We start from the raw sequence: 24,006 nt of genomic DNA, 5'->3' as shown, positions 1-24,006 counted from the left end.
CGTCATCATTGGCTCCCGCGCTCTCCAATCTTGCCTCCCCTCGCGTGCGCGCAGGCTCGCTGGTCTCCACCTCTGTCCGCGCTCTGCGCGGCCCAGATCCCGCCGCTCCGCCAGTTTGCGGGCTGCGCTGGGGCGTTCTCTGCCCCCTCACCCCCGCGCCTTAAGGACGTTGTGGGGGTGGGGCGGGACCGATTTTCCTTTCTTGTGGTAGAATTCTAGAGACGGCCCCGTTCCCAGCCGGAGTCCGCTCAGACTGCGTGAGCGCCGGGGCAAGGTGGGTGCAAGAGGGACCCCCCGTTCGGGCGACCCCGGGTCATCACCTCCGTCCCGGCCACGGCTGAGTCCCAGCCTCGTAGGAATCCTTCGGTTTGCAAAGCGTTTTCAGGACCTTCTTTTTACGACCCGTGCGCACGGCCGACAGAGACCCGAGGGGGAGTCCACGGCGTCCCCACTTCGCTTCGGGGTCGGCGCCAGGGCCAGGCTAGGCATGGCTGGCCCAGGGCAGCGCGGGAAGGCTACGGCGGCGGCCCGGTGGACCAGAAGGCCCACACTCGGGAGCGCGAGCCTCGCGGCGTCCCGGTAGCTCGCCGTGATCGTATAGTGGTTAGTACTCTGCGTTGTGGCCGCAGCAACCTCGGTTCGAATCCGAGTCACGGCATTGTGGGAACAATGGCACGGCAAGGGCGCCTTTTTAGATTCGGGGAGCCACGTGGCATCCCTGCGGCTGTGCCCCGACTGCCCCCCTTAATTGTAGGTTAGGGCCGAAATTATACAGTGCGGCAAAAGTGGGCGGAAGTGGAGCAGCCACCTCCACCCTCCCCGCGGTGGGTTTGTTTTAGGACGTGTTCCGTGTGGTACTTTCTCTTAACTCGCTTGGTCACTGTCAGTGATCGGCTCGAACACCAGGTCCTCAGAAAAGCCTCGCCCTGCTAAAACGTCAGTACTTTTGAGTGTAGGGGTTATAGGAACAGATGGCAAACATTTATTAAGGGTTAGAGAGCCACTGTGAGGGGTGTTAATGATAGGCTTGTGGCCCCCACTTCTACAACCTCCTAGGTGAGAGGGTGTTTTCCTCCTGCAGGGTTTTTTTTTTTTTCTTTCCCTAATCCACCTCAGATTTAAAGCACATTTTATCTGTTAGTTTATTTTTTGTGCACTTAAAAAAAAAAATCCAAGCTCAACAAATTCGGATCTGTCATTCGGCATTAGGCAAATTGGAAGTGAGGTTTAGATTTGACTCTTGGGTGGCTGCTGGCGGCTTGTGCCACTGTCAAGGAAGGAATGAGAGAGGATTGAGTGAGGAATGAGCCTCTCTAGCTCCTCTCAGGGATCGTGGAGGTGGCAAAGCAAGTCAGGAAGCATTCCTGGAAGAGATGGACATTTTGGTGGGGCTGTGCCCTCTTTACCCACAATCCATTGGCAAAGTCTCACTGAATAGCATGTAAAAAGCAAGATACTACTGTGGGCTGTAATTTCCTAGGGTCTCCCTGCTCCCAGTTCCCTAAATGTGATGAGTTTAAAGCCACAAAACAGGACAGCTCAGAGCATGAGAGAATAAAATAGCGAAAGGTCAGCCTGAGAACTTGCTATCCCTACCACCGTGAGGTCTCTTCTATGTATCAGAACTGGGAAAAGAGGCAGGAGGTGTAAGACCTCTGTTCACACATTCCAGCTCCAGCTGTTTCTGTTTGGGTTGGATTTTGTTTTGTTTGTTTTTGGCTTTCAGTCTCCACTATAAGTCACTTAATTTTTTCCTTTTCTTTCTGATGGACTCTAGTAGCTAACACTCTTTCTTTGGGCTGGTCCTAACCCTAAGTAAGGTTAGCATAGTTTAATAATTAAGCTGGTGCCACCTGGAAGCAGACTCCCTAGGTTTGAATACTGACTTTTGCATTAATTAGTGAGGTGATGTTAGGTAAGCCACCTAATGTCTCTGTGCCTCAGTTTTCTCGTTTGTAAAATGGGAATAAAGCAGGCTTATTATGAAAATGAAATGAATATTTGTAAAGTAACAGTGCCTGCCACTTACTAAGCCCTATTTATGTTTTACTTAAACTAATAATGAAATCAACCCCTTAAAAAGGATATAATTAAATCAGCACCTTAATTAAAAAGGAAGGCAGTGGTACTTAGGCATCTAAATGGTGTATTTCCAAGTAGACATTCCACTTACTCCAATTAGCTGCCCCAGATATTTTTGGAACTCTTGTTTGGGGATTACCTTCAGGGCTAATTTATAAGCCATATAAGTTAATCCATCTCAATATTTATAGTCTCAATATTTTACTTTGAAATGTTTTTTTGACTGCTTTTTTTTTTTTTTTGACTGCTTTTAAATCCATCTTCAAAAGATGTCACCACTGAGGGTTTTTTTTTTTTTTAAGATTTTATTATTTATTCATGGGAGACACAAAGAGAGAGGCAGAGACACACACAGGAAGAGGGAGAAGCAGGCTCCCCACAAGGAGCCTGATGTGGGACTTGATCCTAGACCCCAGGATCATGTCCTGAGTCAAAGGCAGACACTCAACCACTGAGCCACCCAGTTGCACTGAGTTTTTAAGGTGTAATAAGCTTCAATAGCGATTCCAAAAATGGTTTGGGTAACATTCCAGCAAACTATTTTTTGGTATCAGTGTGTTGACTTTTTTGTTAAGCATTACTTTTAAGTTTTTTTTTATTTTAATTACAGTATAGTTAACATACAGTACTATTTTTAAAATTTTATTTATTTATTTGAGAGATTGCAGGGGATGAAAGCATGAGAGAGAGAAACAAGCTCCCTGCTGAGAGAGAGAAACAAGCTCCCTGCTGAGCAGGGAGCTGGATGTGGAGCTTGGTTCCAGGACCCCAGGATCATGACCTGAGCCCAAGGCAGAAGCTTAGCCAACTGAGCCATCCAGGCGCCCCAGTGTGTTGACTTGAAGGGGACAACTGTAATTTATGAGCTTCAGAGTGTTTGCATAAACAGCCAATGCCATGGCTTCCTGGTCACATCTGGTGCCTCTGGGAGCTACTGTTATAACTGCTGGCCACCACAGAGGTGTGATACAGATTGGACCAACAGCCTTGGAAGCTCCTGGAGGTGCTTCAAAATTAGAATCTTGTTCACAGCCCAGAACTACTAGATCAGAATCTTCATTTTAACAAGATCCTCCCCAGGTGATTCACTTGCACAGTCAAGTCTGAGAAGGTGCTGCTGTTTTCTAGAACCACTTGGTTGGAGTGAAACCCTTCATTATTTACCTTGCCAGTACTCAGGGTTACTAGAAGGGACCTGTCAGAGTCTATTGGGCCTCATCTAGGGGAGTAACATTAAGATTTTGAGGATGAAAAGAGCTCTGGGAGGAGTCACCAAGAGGCCCGTATTTGGGGGCATCTAAGGAGGAAGTAGCACCCATGTATTTCCACTAGGAGGTGCTGCTTTCAAGACCCACTTTGGATTTAACTGCCAACAGGGAACCTATTGCCCAGAGATTCTCTGGCTATTCAGGACTCAAGTTTCATTCATTCATTCATTCATTCATTCATTCATTCAGTAAACTATCATCTTTTAGCACTTAAAGTGCTTTGCATCCTGGAGAGCTGCAATGGTATATACTGATGCTCCTGGCCCAAATAGTTTAGTTTTCCAGCTAGGAGAAACAACTAGCCCAGAGGCAACAATCAGAAAACAGAAGAGGGAGGCCTAGATGGCTTATTTGGTTAACATGGAACTCGATTTCAGCGCAGGACAGGATCTCAGGGTCCTAAGATGGAGCCCCTCCTCCTATGAGGAGCTTGCTTAAGATTCTCCCTTTCCTCTCCGCCCCCCCCCCCCCCAAATGATAGAAGGAAGAGCCATTTCTTGCTTCAGTGGAACAAAACTTTTCAAGAGAAAACTGATATAAACTTCCACCAGAATAGTAAAAGAATTGAAGTTTATTTTTAGCACTTCCAGCCCCCTCACTCTCTCTTCAACCTCTTTGTGTTGTTCCTATCTCATTATTCTCATTCATTAGATCAACAATATTTATGGAGGGCCTACTATGTGCCAGGCACTGTTCTAGGTTCTGGGGCAATAATAATGAATGAGGTAGTTGTGTGTTCTCATAGACCTATGGTCTAGTGCAGAAAAGAAAGCTAAACAAAAAATAAATAGAATTTGAGCCAAGGGAAAATAATGTGATATAGTGTTCTCCTGTTTTCTGCCTATTTTCCATCCTCCTATTCCCTCTGCTCCTCTGCTCCTTTGTGCGAAGTATGATGGCTAATAATAACAAGTGTTGCGTTTTAAAGGGGATCAAAGTTTTACACTGAGGAGATAAATTCTGACCCTGAATGGCTCATGGGTGGCATAAAGAGCCTTCAGATCTGAGGCAGTCTTGTGTAGGCAGGGTGAGGATGACTCTGGTGATCTGCATGGACCCACGATAAAATAAAATATATCCAAGTGAATGTTAAGGGCCAATAAGCAGAACCAGATGGCCTCACTGGTAGGCCAAGAACTTACCAAGGACACCAGAAAAACAAATCATCTACCCAAAAACGTAAGAGAGTTTTTTTAAAAGAATATAAAGCACTGAAGTGATAATTTCAGGAGAGAGAGAAGAAGACCCCAGAACTTTGTTGGGAAATAACAAGCTATAAATACTTAATTTTTTTCAATTACACATGAGACATCATAATCTCATCAGTGCTTAGGATCTTTTGTGCACTAAAATCAGTCCCCTGGATCAAAGATGCAACCCTCAGGAAAAGAAAAGGAGAGGGACCCTGAATTAAGATTATATTTGTCACCCAGTGGAACATATTTGAATAGAAAATAAATTTAAGAAAAAGAGATAAAGTTGCACTTCTTGCATTCTTGAATTTTTAACTGAGATATGCCCCTAGTACACATGCATTAGTTGATCTCTTATTTCCAAGTATTATTCTCTGTTCCTGTAGAAATAAATCCATGGAGAGATCCTGAAGGACTATTCTTGTCATGAGGCCTGAAACTCATTCCTGAGGAAGAATGCAGGAGCCATCTCTCAGAAGTAAAGGTCTAAATCAGTGATTTCCAAACATTATTCTAGAACTGATAAATAGGAATTTTTCATCATGGGATAAGAGAAAAATAAGGTCTTCAAAAGGCTAAGTGTATTTAATTCAAAGGACTGTCTTCTAGGCTGAGATTATATCCTTCATACTTTTGAGGTTTTAAAGTGACTTTTCTTTTATAACGTGATAAGGTAAGTGATAATTTTTTCTATAGTCTTTACTTGGAAAATTAACTGGCAATCCTATGTTGATCTCCAAAATTATTTTTTAAATTTTACTAGTAAGTAAAATCTAAAAGTACACTACAAAGCCCACTGTAAAGCAAAGCATTAGGGGAAGAAGAAATTATCCTCAGTTTGTAGGGAGGCTGTAGAGGAATGCTCATAGGGAAGTTGTTCCTGTTCTGTCAGGCAGTGGTACAAGCTAACACCCATTCACCCACCCAACAAACAGTAGGCCCTAGTATGATCTATGTTAGGCTTTGGCGATATAAATTTGAATAAGACTCATTCTTACTCTGAGATGATCATTTCAGTCCAGGGTTAATCAGAAGAGTGAAGAAACAATTACAATTATGTTAGAAGTATATACAAAATGCATTACAGCTTAGATCATTCATTCCCCCAGGATATGACATTTGAGCTGGGTTACAAGGCATGCATAGTAATTTTCCTGGCAGAAAAGAGGAAAAGATATCCTAGGCAGAGAGAAAGGCAGAAACAAAGGCAAGGAAGCATGAATATGCAAAGAGCATAGGGAAAGACAAGTCAAAGCTGTGACAGAAGATATGGAAAGGAGAGGAGGGGTGGAGCCAAATTGTGATGATTCACTTGCCCCTTGTCAAGTCAGGTCTTTTTTCATGGAGGCTAGTGGTTCTTAACATTTTGTGGTAACTTACTGTTTGGGGATCCATTTGAAGCCATAGGCTTGTTCTTCAAATGATGGATCTATGACAAAAATGTCAGGAATTCACAAATTTCCTGAAGGCCATTTATAGACTTTGTTATTGGTATTGGGGACTATTTAAGTCTCCATTTTTAAGCAGAAGAGGAACATAATCATATCTGTATTTTAGAAAGACGACGTACACATGGGTAATTACTGACAAAGTCTTTTTTAAAAAACATTTTATTTATTCATGAAAGACACAGAGAGAAAGGCAGAGACCTAGGCAGAGGGAGAAGCAGGCACCCTGTGGGGAGCCTGATGCGGGACTGGCTTGATCCCAGGACCCCTGGGCCAGGGCCTGAACCAAAGGCAGATGCTCAACCACTGAGCTACCCAGGTGTCCTTACTGACAAAGTCTTAGTTCAGAGGAGAGATGGAAGAGAATTTCAGCTTCTGGTTCTGGTTGTTGAGTTTGGGGCTTGGGGACTAATCTGGGGGTGAAGGAGGAGCTCTTTCCTCACATCACACCCATAGGTGTGTGATCAGAGAGCAATAAGCTTAGAGGCTCCTCAACTCAGAGGTAGAGGGAATGGACATATTGGATGAAGGAAATGGATGGGAGGTTTGAGAGGAAGCTCTAATATCAAGGGTAGAATACTTTTTGGAGTCATGGTAGTTCAAATACTATGAAAATAGATGTATCTGTGTTGCCCTAATGTCATTGCTGATATTGAGAATCTGACATGATGACAGAGTATGCAATTTTCAAATGTAATTTTAAATTAGAAGGGAGAGATACATGTAAAAATTGCAAAAAACTGACTTAACTGTTTTCCCAATTTCTCCTAAATTTCAGAGTCAAAATACTTGCATCATGACTACCCTTTGGTTGACTGGCCTCATCCTGAGTCTGGATGACTTTCTTACTGTATCATCAAAATGGCTAAGAATTCCTTTCCTCCCTAAATCTCTTTAGATCAAATGCTTCAAGAGAACTTGTAGTTTTAAAATATGTTCACAAATCTTCTGATGCTCCTACCTTCCCGATCATAGAGCTTCCTTTCCCTCCCTGGAGTGAGGGCTAGACTTAGTGACATCTTCAAATGAATAAAGTGGAAGGGATGGTGTGTCATTTCTGAGATGAAGTCATAAGTACATTGTGGCTTCCCCTTTGCTCTCTCTATTGGATCTGTCAGAGAGGAATAATTTGCCCTATAAGGTCCTTCTACCTGAACTAAGAGTTAAATTGACATAAGGCAGATTAATAGGAGAAAATCAAATTTAATAGTTTTTGTAGGATCAGCACGGGAGTCTTGACTTGCTCCGTTTCCGATCTGGGCCGGTTCACCCCTCCTTAGGCAACCTGGTGGTCCCCCGCTCCCAGGAGGTCACCATATTGATGCCGAACTTAAGGGAAAAGGAGAAAAAATGAGTGGGAAATATCAGAAAGGGAAACAGAACATGAAAGACTCCTAACTCTGGGAAACGAACTAGGGGTGGTGGAAGGGGAGGTGGGCGGGGGGTGGGGGTGACTGGGTGACAGGCACTGAGGTGGGCACTTAACGGGATGAACACTGGGTGTTATTCTATATGTTGGCAAATTGAACACCAATAAAAAATAAATTTATAAAAAAATAGTGTTTGTACAAGAACTACACACACACATGGAAATTGCAGACAGGCAACATGAGGCTTATATGAGCTAAGGGAGGGGTAAGGTCTGAGAATACAAGGGAGACAGGACCATTAGTAGGAAGGTGAGAGGAGATGTTCGGAAAACAAAGGTTGCCTTATGATGTAGATAAGTTACTTAGGTGGAGAAGAATCTGTTAATAGCCCTCTTCCTTGTACAAGGAGGCATTTGAAGGGGACATAAAGAGCTTTTCCAATCTACTGGGTTTTGATTGTTTTTAACTCAAAATAATGTTCATGCCAAAGTGGCCTACCTTGGGGGCAGCCTCCCTTTGGCACTTACAGATCACTAGCTCCAGAGGAAGCCAGCTTCTATGTCTTGAGAATGCCCAAGCAACACCATGGAGAGATCCATGAGTTGAGGAAATGAGGGCTCCTGCTAACAATCATCAAGAAAATGAGATCTTTGGGGATGCCTGGGTGGTTCAGTGGTTAAGCATCTGCCTTCAGCCCAGGGAGTGATCCTGGAGTCCCACATTGGGCTCCTGCTTCTCTCTCTGCCTTGTCTCTGCCTCTCTCTCTCTGTCTCTCTCATGAATAAATGCATAAAATCTTAAAAACAAGAAAGAAAATGAAATCTTTGACCAATAGGTTTGTGAGTGAGCCATCTTGAAAGCAGATCCTCCAGCCTCAGTCAAACCTTCAGATGCCTGTACTCTGGCTGACACTTTAACAATTTCATGAGAGACTCTGAACCCAAACCACTCAGTTAAGTCACTTCCAAATGCCTGAGTTAAGAAACTGTGAGATAATCAGTGTTCATCATCTAAAGCTGCTAAAATTTCAGGTAATTTGTTATACTGTGATAGATAATTAATACAGATTTTATTACCTAGAAGTGGGGCACTGCCATAATATAAAAACCTAAATACGAAAGAGGCTTTGGAACTGGGCAAACACTAGAAGAGCTTTGAGAAGAGTGTTAGGGAAAGTTTGAATAGTTTTTTTTTTTTTTTCATTATGCTAAGTGTACTCTTTAATCCCCATCACCTATCTCACCCACCCCCACCCAGCCACCTACCTCCCTTCTAGTAATCTTCAGTTTGTTCTCTATAGTTGAGTCTCTTTCTTGGTCTCTCTCTTCCTTGCTTTATATATTTTGGATACTAATCCTTTTTTGGATATGTTATTTACACATATCTTCTCCCATTCGGGAGGGTGCTTTTTAGTTTTGTTGTTTCCTTCACTGTTCAGAAACTTTATTTTGATATGGCCCCAATAGTGGGCTTACTTTGGCAGGACATATATTAAAACTGGAACAATGCAGAGATTAGCATGGCTCCTGTGCAAGGATGATGCATAAATTAATGTATAGTCCCAATAGTTTATTTTTGCTTTTGTTTCTCTTGCCTCAGAAGACATTATCTAGAAAAGTGTTTCTACAGCCAATGTCAGAGAAATTACTGCCTGTGCTGTCTTCAAGAGTTTTTATGATTTCAGGTCTCACATTTAGATGTTTAATCCATTTTGAGTTTATTTTTTTGTATGGCCCAGTTTCTTTCTTTCTTTCTTTCTTTCTTTCTTTCTTTCTTTCTTTCTTTCTTTCTTTCTTTTTTCAGGTAGCCCCCCAGTTTTCCCAACACTATTTGTTGAAGAGACTCTTTTTAGCATTGTATATTCTTTCCTCCTTTGTCAAAGATTAAATTGACTATATAATTGTGTTTTATTTCTGGTTTTCTATTATATTCTCTTGATCTATTTTTTTATGCTGGTACCATACTGTTTTAATTGCTACCACTTTGTATAACCTGAAGTCTGGAAATTGTGATAACTCCAGTTTTGTTTTTCTTTTTAAAGATTTTATTTATTTATTCATGAGAGACACACACAGAGAAAGACAGAGACACAGGCAGAGGGAGAAGCAGGCTCCATGCAGGGAGCCTGATGTGGGCCTTGATCTCAGATCTCCAGGATCAGGCCCTGGGCCAAAGGTGGCGCTAAACTGCTGAGCCATCTGGGCTGCCCTGTTTTTCTTTTTCAAGATTGCTTTGGCTATTCGAGGTCATGTGGTTCCAATCAATCTTTAGGATTATTTGTTCTAGATCTGTGAAAAAGGCTGTTGGTATTTTGATAGGGATTGCATTAAATCTGTAGATTCCTTTGGGTAGTATAGACATTTTAACAATATTTGTTCTTCCATCCCATGGGCATTGAATGTCTTTCCATTTCTTCACCTTGTCTTGAATTTCTTTCATCAATGTTTTTTTTTTTTATTTTTTTTTTTATTTATGATAGGCACACAGTGAGAGAGAGAGGCAGAGACACAGGCAGAGGGAGAAGCAGGCTCCATGCACCGGGAGCCCGACGTGGGAATTGATCCCGGGTCTCCAGGATCGCGCCCTGGGCCAAAGGCAGGCGCTAAACCGCTGCGCCACCCAGGGATCCCTTTCATCAATGTTTTATAGTTTTTTAGAGTATAGGTCTTTCACCTCTTTAAGTTTATTCCTAGATATTTTGTTGTTTTGACCATAATTATAAGTGGGATTGTTTCCTGAATTTGACTTTTTTGCTGCTTCATTATTAGTGTATAGGAATGCAACCAATTTCTGTGCATTGATTTTGTATCCAATGACCTTACTGAATACATTTATGCATTCTGGTAGGTTTTTGGTGGAGTCTTTATGGTTTTCTATAGATACAGAGTCATCTACAAATAGAGTTTTACTTCTTCATTACCAATTTGGATGCCTTTTATTTCTTATGTTGTCTGATTGCTATGGCTAGGACTTCCAATATTATGTTGAATAAAAGTGGAGAGAATCTTGTTCCCGACCTTAGGGGAAAAGTTCTCAATTTTTCACCATGGAGTATGATGTTACCTGTGGGTTTTTCATATAAGGCCTTTATTATGTTGACGTATGTTTCCTCTAGACCTACTTTGCAGAGGGTTTTGATCATGAATGGATGTTGTACTAAAGTCTGAATAGTCTTGAAGAAGCTAGCTACCTCTCTTCTGTTCTCCAAATGTCACACAAGTACCTCTTATTTGTGGAATCTAACATGGAAAAAACAGTTGTCAAGGGATTCTAAGAAACATTTTCCAGAATTCCTAAATCTTGGGGGATCACAGAAGTGGGATGCTGAGTTGCCAGTAGACAATCTAGTGCAGTTCATTATTTTAGGTACTCAGTATCCATACATACCATTTTACTCACATTTAGCTTCCAAACAATGATAGTGACAATATAATGCTTACACCTAATGTGCTATAACTACCTCTCTTACAAAGATGCCTTACCATCTCCCCTTAAAAGGGGAGACCCAAAATCTTATCAGTCATTTTTCTTGTTTTTCTGATGGTCATCCTTTTTCTTTTTCAGTCACGATCCGCCATCCCCCCCCACCTTGATATTCTGAAATCTAAAAACAAAATATAAGGTTAACTGTCATCAACTCATCCTAAATGGGCAAGCACAGGAAGGGAAAAGAGAAGAAGAAGAAACTAAGAAGTATAAATATATACAGAATAAACTAAGGAAAAATATGTCTAGCTACTAAGATTTTTTTTTCTTAATTGGTGATCAACCAGTTCTTTATCTGATATCTCAAGCCTTTACTCTTAGGTATATTAGTGGTCCTGACAGAATGGTATTGCTATAGTCTTCCCTTAACTTTTACTATGGAACATCAAACTATAAAGGGACACCATATCCAGAATAAGCATTAAGTTCATTGAGGAATTGCTTCCTCCTCCATGGTGGGACAACATAATCAACCTATTATCAGGTAACTGGCTAGTGCCCCTGAAGAACGATGCCATACTATGGACTCAACATTGGTCTCTGTTCTTGGTAGATTCAGCAATCACCAGATTCACCTTGATGAGAAGTCCCTATTGTAGAGCCTATACATAACTTCGTCTCTGCCATCCTGGCCATTTTATTTATGAGTCCACTGAACAAGCACTGGGATAGTTGATGAAATAGACAGAAAGGTATCCAATCTCCTGTCAGTGGTTCCCAATGGCTGAGCCCAATTGGAAACCAGAGACTGACGCAGCCTGGTGATGTAGCTCACACTAGTCAGAGCAGGATGAGAGAGATGGAAAGGGGATCTGGAGGAGAAAACAAGAGCTATGTGGTGTATTCTTCACTGTGGTGCCTCAAGTAAGAACTCTGCTTACCAGATCCAGAAACTTTTTTCTTTTTTAAAGGATTTGTGGACACGTTTTTATTACTACTACTATCATTATTATTACTCTAAATAAGCTCTACACCCAACATGGGGCTTGAACTCATGACCCCAAGATCAAGAGTCACATGCTCTACCAACTGAGCCAGCCAGGCGTCCCAACTGCCTGGCACATACTGTATGCTCAGTAAATTCTGTTGATTGCATATAGACTTTGTGAGTTACCTATTTTCTGTATTTTGTTGGAATCAACTGGTTTATCTTTCTAGCTATATTTTATCAGTTCTCTCCTCCAGATCTTAGAATGATTCCCTAATGTTTAATACCAATCTTAGTTGGATATATCACTTTCCATCCAACAACTAAGATTTTGTTGTTGCCCAAAAGCCCAAAAGCTTAGTTGTTGGATGGACTAAGCATCAACTCATAGAGGCAGCAGCACCTGCAATATTCTTCATTGCTTCCATCTAAGAAGTTAACTTTTCAGCAGTAAAGAGTGTGAATTTTTTTCACATCTCTGTTAAGATCAGAATTTAGAGGGTATGAAATGGTGGTAGGGAAATAAACATATGACTGAGGGAGTCCAGAGACTTGGGTGCCAGCCTACTCTTGTCCTTTGGGCACTTGTTTTCACTTCCTAAGGCTACTGTAACAAATGACCATAAACAAGTGGTTTAAAACAGAATTTTGTTTTCACACAGTTCTGGGGGCCAGAAGTCCAAAACCAAAGTGTTTTCAGAATTGCACTCTCCAAAGACCCTGGGGGAGAATCCTTCCTTGCCTTTTTCAGCTTTTGGTGACTCCAGATATTCCTTGGATTGTGGCTTGCCTAATTCCATCTCTGCCTCAGTACTCATATTGCTTTGTCTCTACTGTGTCTCCAGCCTCCCTCTGCCTCTCTCTTATAAGGACATCTGTCTCCATAAGATAGTCGATGTTGCAGACATATTGTTCACGCCCCTTAAGGGAACAACTGGCTCTTGGTAAAAAGAAATAAGGTTTCAGAAAAGAACTTGCTACTTCAAATTTGTTAAAAACCAGACTTAATATTTTGTTTCAATTCTTTATCAAATATATGGGAAGATATTTTAGTTACAGGAAATCTGTAAACTAATGAGTGAAGTCTCCTTGAGACTCGTGTCAGTAAAAAAATGAACTTGTGCTTTGAAAAGTGTACATTTTTCTTGTTTAGAAACAAAGTCAAGTTTCTGAAAGACTTTTTTTTTTTGGTAATAGTCGGAATTGCATAGACTAAAGTAAATAGAAGCTCTGCTCTTTGCATGACTCCCCAGCAATCACCATATTGCTCCATTTCTTTCTCTCTATTCTCCTGCCGCCTTCTACGTCCTGCTCTAAGATGCTCCAGTAATTCCTGCTATGTTACTGGTGTAGGACACGATAGCCACCACCAAGTGAACACTTAATTTGCACCAGGCACTATGCTAAGTGATTTACACTTCTTGGAGCACTTTACTGTTTATACAAATGTCTTTTCCCCTCCTTTCACTTTGGTTCTAATTTAATCAGTCTCAGTCTTGTAGGCAGATATGCTTATCACCACTTCCATTTTGCAGAAGTGGAAATTGAGGTTTATGGAAGTTAAATATTCTACCTTCCCCCATGTCATGAGGTCATTTTGCCCAAAGAGCCTCTGATTCCTAGTATTTTTAATCCTGCCTTAAAAGTTAAAAACCCCAGGGAGTCCCTGGGTGGCTCAGTGGTTAAGTGCCTGCCTTTGGCCCCGGGCGTGATTCTGGAGTCCCAGGATCGAGACCCGTGTCAGGCTCCCTGCATGGAGCCTGCTTTTCCCTCTGCCTGTGTCTCTCTGCCTCTCTCCCTCTCTGTGTGTGTCTCTCGTGAGTGAATAAATAAAATCTTAAAAAAAAAAAAAAAAACTAACAAAAGTAAAAAAACCCAAGAGAGAAAAACCCAGAAATGCTTAATAACAGAGACCAAAGATTACTTCCTTATAACTTACTTTCCAAAAAAGGGTAGACTTTAGTCAGCATTAGAGCATTTAGGGGGAGGGTCAGGACTGGGAGGCCAACACCAACTTTTTTAGAATTCGTCCACTGCACAATTTAGCCATGGAAAATAATTAGCCAATCATAAATCAATAAGGAATACTAGAGGTCAGGCTTTTCTAACCAGAACCCAAGGCAAAAATCTCCTACGAAGTTAAGCAAACAGAAAATAAAGATTTGAATCCGCAGCCTATAAGACTAATTGTAGAAGATTGTTGATGCTCATTGTCTAGAGGACACTCTCATGGGGCTTCTCTGGGTTCTCCACAGCCTTGTCCATCCCCATCACCAGGCCATGACTGCTCACCTACCTGCTCTCTAATGCACATGCGCTCAGCACTGTTTGCCTCAGTCATCAGCTCCACTCTGCAAGGACCGTGGTGGGCCCCACAGATGTTCTGGAGCCTGTCTTCCCAGACTTCTCTCCATCACAACATCTCATGCAGAGCACTGCAAAGTGTAAGTAGGAGAGGTAGAGAAAGGAAGGAAGGGGTTTGAGGGAGAGACAGAGAAGAGAGAGGGAGGGAGAGTCAGAAAGATAGAGAAAGTACAAACAGGATGTAGAAGCAGAGGATGGGAGAGAAGATAGAAATCCCTAATGCCAGGACAGAGAAGTATAAGCCCTTAGTATTTACCATAGTCCCACTCTCTGTGGTCAGATAGTGTTTGGTTGATCTTTCAATTTGGTATTTTTAGAACTCTTTCCTGAAAGAATAGGTTATCTGGTATGTGGCCATTGAACTGGCCATGCCCAGCACTGCAGCCTGGAGGGACATTTATCATCTCCCTCCCCTCTCTCCACACTCTTCACACATTCAGTGTCTCACTGCAGTAGGAAACTGCATGTGGGCCAAAGTGCGAGAGAAAAAGACCTTAAAATTCTTGCCAGCAAAATTTAAAAAGCATCAGAGTGCCAGGAGAAATGGCGAGCATTTCAAAAAAATTAACTATGATTGGATACATAAGACATTAAAAATTAATGGCATCCTTGCAAAACACTTGTCACCTCCCCTTTAAACCTGCCATCTTAAAATTTTATTTATTTATTTATTTATTTATTTATTTATTTATTTATTTATTTATTTTTAAAGATTTTATTTATTTATTCATGATAGACACAGAGAGAGAGGCAGAGACACAGGCAGAGGGAGAAGCAGGCTACGTGCACTGCGACTTGAGCCCAACATGCGACTTGATCCCAGGACTCGAGGATCATACCCTGGACCAAAGGCATGTGCGTAAACTGCTGAGCCACCCAGGCTGCCCTAAACCTGACATTTAAACTGCCCGCAGTAACTCAGATGGCTTGGTATTCAGGGTCAACCCTATCCAAGATTGTGATGTTGAAGAAATAGGTCTTTAAATGTGTCCCTCTGTACCCTACTCCACATCTCTTTTTCTCCCTCACAAGATCTTCCTTCAAGGAACTTCCCCTCTGGTGAGATGGCCTTAAGGCCCTAGCTCTAACACAAGCTCTGCTCCTAGCTCTAACACATGCTTAGCTCTGACACAAGGCCAAATGAGGGAAAGTGCCAATAGTGGGGGCTGGGGGGCAGATACGGGAAGAGAGAAGCAAGTATAAGGAGTGCTTTACCTAGGGGGTAACAGAGGGGAATCAGGAGAGGGTAGCATCTAAGATACAGGAGGTTCTTACGTAGAACATGGTGGTTCTGGGACATCGGTGGGTCATCTAAATGAAAATGACCTTTAGAAAAAAAAAAAGAAAATGACCTTTAGGATTTTGGGAAGACAGGGGTGTCTTAAAGTCAGGGTTAGAGAGAGGAACTGGATGTCCTCTCCATGAAGTGGGAGGCGTCATAGGCTGTTAAGTTCACTGAAAGCCTGAGTACAGAGGCAGCAGAGTGCAGAGACAGCAGAGCACAGAGTCCTTATGCCATACCCATCAGGTAACTGCCTGTGGCTTCATGATTTGGATTGTCTACAATCAGTGTAGTTGTGGTTAGTAGGAAGATCTTGAAGGTCCATTTTGCTCTAAAAATCTGTATGATTCTGCAAGATAATCTGCTCTAAACCCCCAGGTAACAGCTATTTTATGACCCTGGCTTGCACCACAGACTTGAGATGGAATTGAGTAAGAGAGGAACAGGAGGGCTCCAAATACTCCTCGTCAGTACTTGGATTTCTTCAATAATTCTCTTGGAAGCAGGATAATTTCTATATCTGTTCTCTTCCTTAGCTGTTAGCAAGATAATACAATCAGTCAATAGCTCAGCCAATGATTAGAAAGCTGGATCTTCAGTCTCTTGGCCTTTCCTCTTAATATAACTCCTTCATTTTAAACACATTTTAAACATTTTCTCCAGAGGTGGCTAAATGACATGAGTACTATATTAACACTGTCAGACCCAACCTTAAGAGTTCAGTAGGGGTCACCCATGTGGGAAGATTTCAGGAGTGCCTGAAAGATGTTCAGAGCTATCCAGCTCCTTTCCTTACAGCATGATTTCTTCTATCTTCATTATTTTTTTTTAATTTTTATTTATTTATGATAGTCACAGAGAGAGAGAGAGAGAGAGGCAGAGACACAGGCAGAGGGAGAAGCAGGCTCCATGCACCGAGAGCCCGACGTGGGATTCGATCCCGGGTCTCCAGGATCGCGCCCTGGGCCAAAGGCAGGCGCCAAACCACTGCACCACCCAGGGATCCCTTCATTATTTTTTTTAAAAAAATGTTTCCATTTTTAAAATTTGAAGTATAGTTGACACACAGTGTTAGTTTCAGGTGTACAACATAGTGATTTGACAACTCCATATGTTATGCTATGTTCACCACAAGTGTAGCTCTCATCTTTCACCATACAAGACTATTATAATACCACTGACTATATTCCCTATGCTGTAACTTTCATCTCTCTGACTTATTCATTCCATAACGGGAAGCCTATACCTCCCACTCCCCTTACTCATTTTGCCCATCCCTCCCATCTCCTCTCCTTTGGCAACTATCAATTTGTTCTCTGTATTTATGTGTCTATTCCTGCTTTGTTTGTTTGTTTGCTCATTTTTTTTATATTCCATTTAAAAGTGAGAGCATATGGTATTTGTCTTTCTCTGACTTATTTCACTTTAGGTCCATCCATGTTGTCACAAATGGCAAGATCTCATTATTTTTTATGGTGGAGTAATATCTCATGGTAGGTATATACATATATAGAAAGACATGTGTTGGGGACCCCTGGGTGGCTCAGAGGTTTAGCATCTGCCTTTGGCCCAGGGCGCGATCCTGGAGTCCCGGGATCGAGTCCCACATCAGGCTCCCGGCGTGGGCCTGCTTCTCCCTCCTCCTGTGTCTCTGCCTCTCTCTCTCTCTATGTCTATAATAAATAAATAAATCTTTAAAAAAAAAGACATGTGTGTATATATATGCATATGTGTGTTTATATGTGTATGTATAAACACGTGTGTGTGTGTATATATATATATATATGTTACATCTTTATCCATTGATTTATTTATGGATACTTGGGCTGCTTCTATATCTTGGCTATTGTAAATAATACTGCAGTAAACATAGGGGTGTGTGTATCCCTTCAAATTAGTGTTTTCTATTTTTTGGGTAAATACCCAGTAGTAGAATTACTGGATCATATGGTATTCTATTTTTAATTCTTTGAGGAAACTCTATACTGTTTTCCACAGTGGCTACACCAGTTTGCATTCCCACCAACAATGCATGAACATTCCTTTTTCTCCATATCCTCATCAACACTTGTTCTTTCTAGTCTTTTTGATTGTAGCCATTCTGAGAGATGTGAGATGATATCTCATTGTGGTTCTGATCTGCATTTCCCTGATGATTAGTCATGTTATGCATCTTTTTATGTGTCTATTGTCCGTTTATCTTCTTTGGAAAAATGTCTATTCAGGCCCTCTACCCATTTTTTATTTGGATTTTTAAAAATATATTTTATTTATTTATTCATGAGAGACTCAGAGAGGCAGAGACACAGGCAGAGGGAGAAACAGGATCCATGCAGGAAGCCCAATGCAGGACTCAATCCCAGGTCCCCAGGATCATTCCCTGGGCTGAAGGTGGCACTAAACTGCTGAGCCTCCTGGGCTGCCCTGGATTTTTTTTTTTTTTTTTTTTGAGGTTTTTTTTTTTTTTTTTTGAGTATTGAGTTGTTCTTCATTATTGACTCTCCAACAAGTATCTATCAAGTGCCTGCTGTGTAACAGCTCTAGGAAGTACTGTGCATTTGAATTGTGAATGATGAATGCTTTGGTGGGTTTGTTTCAACTGGGTTTCTGGGCTGCTGGAGAGGCTTTCTGTCTGTCTGACAGATGGCTGAGGATATCACAGAGGAGAATGGAATCTTTCTGGGGGGTGAGACAGGAGCAGGGTAGGAAGGCCTTCTGTGTGTCATCTAGCCTGTAGACAGTTTAAACAACTGTAAAAAAAAAAGTTTGAAATTGAACTTCTAGAATTGAAAAAGAAAGTACATTGAATGTGATGAATAGCAACTTAGACATTGCAGAAAAAAGATTAGTAAACTTGAAGACATAGCAATAGAAATTATCCAAAATAAAACACAGAGCAGGGGAAAGACTGAAAGAGAGAGAACAGTATTAGAATTCCTGGGATATCATCAAGTGGCCTAGTATACATATAATTGGAGTCCTAGAAAGAGGATAGATGGGAGAGACAGAAAAAAAACTTAGAAGATACACTATTTAAAAAAATTATATCTTAAAATATCTTTCATTAAACTTCATTTTTTGGTACACAGAAACACAGTTGATTTTTGTATTTTATTTTTGCATATTCTTATGGAAATCATTCCCACCATCAGGTTGCTCTGAAGAACAAGTCCAGTTGCTCTGAAAATTCATTAGTACTTGGTATGGTCCTTGGCTCTCATGTAAACAGTTCACTCACACAGAACCAGTTGCTTCTTCACTGCCAAATCTAGCATCTTCTCATTTATCATGCCACCTGATTTTATGTATCATTGAATATCATTGATCTTTCCTCCTTATGGGTTATATCTCTTTTTCACTTTTCCTCTTAGCTCTCCAACTGCTTCTATTAAGTCTGTTTGTCTCTTGTCGCTGTCCTGTCAGAGCACTTGTTCTGACTTCCTGGGAGGGTGGTGGTAAGCCTGGCAGGGATGGGTGGGCATAGCAATATAGGTGGGTGGGTGTGAGCTCTGCAAGTTCCCTGGAATGAGGTTTGGAAGAACATCTCAGGCTTGACTATGTTACATGTGAATACAAATCCCAAGTGAGGAAGTTTAGGCAGTGCATCCTTGGTAGGAGCTCTTCCCCCTCCTCCACTTTTTTTCTCATTAGGGCCTGAGTCTGCTATCTGCAGCTAAAGAAGCTAGAGCTTTTCTGTCCTCAAATGCCTACTGAAATTGTTAAAAGAATGTATAAACAGGAGCAAATTGTATCAACATAGGAAGCCCATGATCATCATTGACTGTGTACTAGAAATCAGGAGAAACGTTTGCTTAACAAAGAATTTAGGACTTGGCTTGAAAAGGCCACTGGATTATTGCCTGTCAGAACTAATGCTATCTCTAACTCTGAGAGATAAGAGTTCTGGAAGGAAGAAGTTGAGGGTGAATTGACGGGCCAATTGAATGTATCACCTTACTGTCTTCATGGACCTTTGGCATTGGATCTCCACTGTTAGTGTGAAAAAGATCTGATTTTTTCTCTTGTCTGAAATGGACACATGAAACAGAGATTTGGGTACTCTGTGGAGAAAGCTTTCTTTTCTAAGGTAATAATCCCAATTCAGCATTAAGCACCTGGCCATGCTCTGGTTTAGGTTCCCTTCTTACTCTACCTGGGCTGATGGTTCTCAGAATTGGTCATCCCCAGTTTCATGGAGTCTCTGCCTCCATTGTAACTTTACTGGCCTCCACCCGGTTGACTTTTCTCTTGCCTTCCGTGGTTTTCTAGCTCCTATTTGGCTTTCTTCTTTGGCTTATTGATAATCTTATGCTTTTCAGACTCAGTCATTCTTACCTTAAGCTAGAGAAGAAAAGATCAACACCTGGGTAGCTCAGTGGTTAAGCATCTGCCTTTGGCTCAGGGCATGATCCTGGAGTCCTGGGATCGAGTTCCACATTGGGCTCCCTGCATGGAGCCTGCTTCTCCTCCCTCTGCCTGTATCTCTGCCTCTCTCTGTGTGTCTCTTGTGAATAAATAAATTTAAAAAAAATCAACCAGGGTCACAGTGTCAACAGCACTGCAGATGGACTTTCTGAAAGTCATCCTAAGCTTTCCATTCTAACTGCTAAATGCTAGTACTGCAAGCCCTGGGAGTTTCCATAGCTTTGTCTCAGTTGAATTTTCACATCCTATGAATAAAGTCATTGCAAAGATGCATGAACACTTTTGCTGCTAAGCCTAACCTGTAGTACCCATTAATGCTCTGTTCACCTAGCATGACTTAATGCCTTTACTCTACTCTTTCATGCTCTATCGGTTGAGGCTGCAAGCAGTAAGCATGAGAAAAGGTTATTGTTAGTACATATCTGAAAAGGGTCCCATACACATACTTAGAGAATTTATTAATGGGTACATACTTCACAGAAAGTGAAGGTATTATGATTGGCCAAGGTATTATGATTCACCATTTATCAGACAGATTTCTTCTCGATTCAGCTTTCAGATAGAACAGTTACTAACCCTCAAATTGTAATGTCATGTAAAGCAAAGAGCTGGGTAGTATTAACAAGAGCCCTGGCCAAGCAAGATACCAAGACCATGATTTCTCATACCTCTATGCTCTGCTGCTTAATTGGTTTAAAAGAGTGTGAGAGTTTGTTTTCTCTTTTCCTTTGCAATACCCCTTATGGCTTTCTTTTTTTATTTAAAATTTTAACCAGAGAGGTCTAGTTTCAACTTGATATTCTAGGATTAGAATGTTAATAGATTTTGCTAAAGTTATTGTTCTTAACTCATTTCTGGTGGTACCCACTGAACTTTAGTTCCCAGGAAATAGTTGAACGTGGTTACAAAGTGATGACAAACCTTTTCTAGGCATGTGATTTCTATTTATTTTTGGACTAGTATACCCCCTCTAATTTTGCAGTGGCTTTACTGAACTGGCATTTGACTGGGTATAATTTTAAATCAGCTTCACCTAGTGTATCAGTTTGGGTCCCAACAGGAAACAGATGGAATACTTAAATTCAGATAATTATAGGAGGGTTTATTTACAAAGAGACCATTAGAAAGATGTGTGCAAGATGTAGTGGAGCCACAAGAAAGGATAGTGCAAGAACCTGAGGCAGTAAGCAGTGAACCGCTACTATTCCTAGGCCTGAAGGGACAAGATGTAAGAGAACCCAGGAGGAGAGTCAGATAAAGACCTCCTCAATACAGTGACCTCAGTCTTTTCATACACTCTGATCTCTTTGTGGGTCCCCTTGGTAGAACCCAATCAGATGAGCTGGAAGGCATGGGAGCCCTCATGGTAGTCCACAGGGTCAGGCTCCTGGGTACAGAGCTGGGTGGAGAGAGGATCTGGAGGGGCAAACCAAAGGTACCTGACACAGGAAGTCTAGATTAAAACTAAATTAGTTCCTTGATACACTTTGCAAATGATGTTCCAGAGATAATAAAGTACTTCAGGCACACAAATACCTCTAAGCAATCTCTTTTACTCACTACTTTCTCTATTAAGCAAGGAAAGGCAACAGAGTTCATGAGATGTATCCTTTTGAATTGATTCAGTTAGGTGGCAATAAAGGTTTTTTTCTCTTTTCTCAAATTACCTATATCTGATAATATACTCTCTATTCAACTAACACAGGCTTGGGCTCCCTGCAAAGGGGAAATGAGGAGGAGGGAAGAGTGAAAAGGAAGGCTATGTTTAAGGGAGAGGGAGCATCTCAGATGGGAGAGATAGCAGTGGAGAGTCATGGAAATCTGTGAACCAAGACCCCCTGGGCATCTGAACGTGGTGACTGGTCCCAGCCCTGCTATGCTGTACTGGCTCACCATGATGGCCAACGGGACCTTCATGCTGGGCTTGCCCTCTTTGGACCTTTGAAGAGTTTGCAAATTGGAGATCTTTGCCCATATGACTTAAGTGTGCTGAAGATAGGAAGGGCAGAGATGGGTGAGCCTGGCCCAGGTAAGATATGGCATAGGAGGATGGTTGAGAGCTCAGATTCTGAAGCCGGGCTGCCTGAGTTTGCATTCTGTCTATGCTCCTTACACCTTCAATGACCTTGGGAAAGTTACTTAACATCTCTGTTTTCCAGTTTCCACATTCATAAAATGGAAAAGATAATAGTAACCACCTCCAGAATTGTTCGGAGGAGTCAATGAGCTACTCCTTATAAAGTTCCCACAAAGAACCCAGCACATAGAAAGCACATGTCAGTGGTCAACTGGAATAGCATCAGGTCCTGCTCACCAGGGATTCTTGACGGTGGTAGTGATTTTCTTCCAGTCTGTCAGTGCACATCTTATTGACTGCTCAGGGTTATGGGTTCGTATGGTTCTTAGGGAAGATTGGTCAAAGCTGCCTCTCAGAATAAGCCCTTTTCTGAATCTTGGAAGCTAAACAATCCCTTGTCCCTAAGGAACAAGGGAGAAGTCAGTTCCAGGAGTCTCTCCTGATGTGACTAGTGTCCAGTTCTGTGGTTGGAGATTACTGAGGATACTGCTAGTCCAGGTTGAGTAGGCTTATTCTGACCTGCTCCTCCTTGGCAAGGTTTGATTGGCCTTTCTGCCATGCCACAATATTATCTATTGTACTGTGGCCGAATAATTTTCCTCATTGGTTAATAAATTCTTCCCAGGCCAGGTAATATAAATTCTGGGAATTGATACAAATGGGATGAAGTAATTTTTGTAACTTATTTTTGGTGTTCTTATCAGGAGGAACCTACAGCCTTTTACCAGAGCATGAAGTTTCTGCAAAACATATGCTGGCTTGTTCAAGAAGATCCTGCTGGGCCTGTTTGGGTGAGATGTTGGGAATTCATGGAAGCAAGAGACAACAGTTATTTTAGGAATGTAACCTTGTATCAAGACAATTGCTAGATGGAAAACAACTTTATTCACAAACTGATCTAAAGGGCTATTTGGTGTATAGATCTTAATGACTTGTAAGTGAACATAATTTATCAAGTTGCACTTCTAGGAATAGGTAAAACCTGAGAATGAACTATTTCTCAAAACTATACTGTTTGATAGACTTAGATATTTGAGAGAATCTGGGTTTTTTCTTTCTTGTCTCTTGAGTCAATGCAGCTTGTTATGGTCTTTACAAGAGAAGCCTAGTATATATTACTTATTTCCTGCTTCATTAGTAAGAACAATGATATAAAGCACTTTAAAAAGACAGAAAACCTGTTTGAAGTATACTGTCAGTGATGTATAGGACTTTGGGGCCAATATCAGAGGGAGCTAGGATGATGAAAACAAAAATCTTATTTTGAGGCAAGTCAAGCAGCCACGAGGTGAGAACCATATGGCTACACTTCTTAAGAGTAGTTTATGTGGTTTTGCTCCAGGGGAAAGATCAAAATGACTGGTGTTATATGGTTTTGAGAACAGATGACTTTTGAAGAGTCTAGTGGTAGATGCTGATCAAATCTACTCCAAGGGACCAAAAGAGGATATCAGATAAAATAGAAGGAGTGAGATTTCATTAGAAATCAGTGAAAAAATGTAGTATTCAAACTAAGCTGGACTCTTCCTGGGAATCCTCAAGCAGAAAATGGCCATCGATCTTTGCCTTGAGGACTGTAGTTCAGCCTGACCCTTAGGGCTGGATAGCAAGGACACTGGACAGTTCTTCTTGCTTTAAGTCTCAGGCATTCATCATTAGAGCTTCACTTGCCCCCAAGGAGCCCTGTTTGCTGATCCTCACTTGGTACCTTCTCTTTTTAGCTTAAGCTGCCTACTTCCTGGCACCTGCATCGTGGATTCCCAGAGGGCACTGGCCTTGTCTGTCCTCACCTGTTTGGTGTTCTTGGTCCTGGTTCACCACTTTTTGAAAAAGGTTCTTTGGTAAAAAACTAACAAGATGTCTAAAGGCCTTTAAAAACTCCTGCCTGAAGCTTTGGATGAAATGATGAATAAGATTTCATTATCTTCCCTTTTTCTCCTTTGACAGCTCCTGAGCTGTCTCTCAAACCACTCCCCTGCACTTAGAAACGTAAGGCTCAGGGAGCAAATAGCAACAGGCCTCCATGTACTGGACTTCAGTTTCTTGTAGCCTCATGTCTCAACATTGCTGGAGGCCAGGGAGT

General features: G+C 41.6%; 1 long non-coding RNA gene and 2 other non-coding genes across 4 annotated transcripts; all 3 read left to right on the top strand.

Moving 5' to 3' along the window:
• The first annotated feature begins 82 nt into the window (after positions 1-82).
• On the top strand, positions 83-23,612 carry LOC121485107. Of its 2 annotated transcripts, none has more exons than XR_005986205.1 (3): positions 83-274; positions 14,031-14,219; positions 22,628-23,612. It is a non-coding gene; the product is annotated as an uncharacterized LOC121485107 (long non-coding RNA). The 2 variants fall into 2 exon arrangements; XR_005986206.1 differs by lacking the exon at positions 22,628-23,612 and adding an exon at positions 14,876-14,990.
• On the top strand, positions 587-658 carry TRNAH-GUG. The gene has a single exon. It is a non-coding gene; the product is annotated as a tRNA-His (tRNA).
• LOC121485962 lies at positions 8,830-8,932 on the top strand. Its single transcript, XR_005986458.1, has one exon. It is a non-coding gene; the product is annotated as a U6 spliceosomal RNA (small nuclear RNA).
• Positions 23,613-24,006: the final 394 nt, after the last annotated feature.

Source organism: Vulpes lagopus, chromosome 2 (assembly GCF_018345385.1).
Source record: "Vulpes lagopus strain Blue_001 chromosome 2, ASM1834538v1, whole genome shotgun sequence".
NCBI lineage: Eukaryota > Metazoa > Chordata > Mammalia > Carnivora > Canidae > Vulpes > Vulpes lagopus.
The sequence above is the reverse complement of the archived record's forward strand: the minus strand, read 5'-3'. Positions and strand labels throughout refer to the sequence as shown.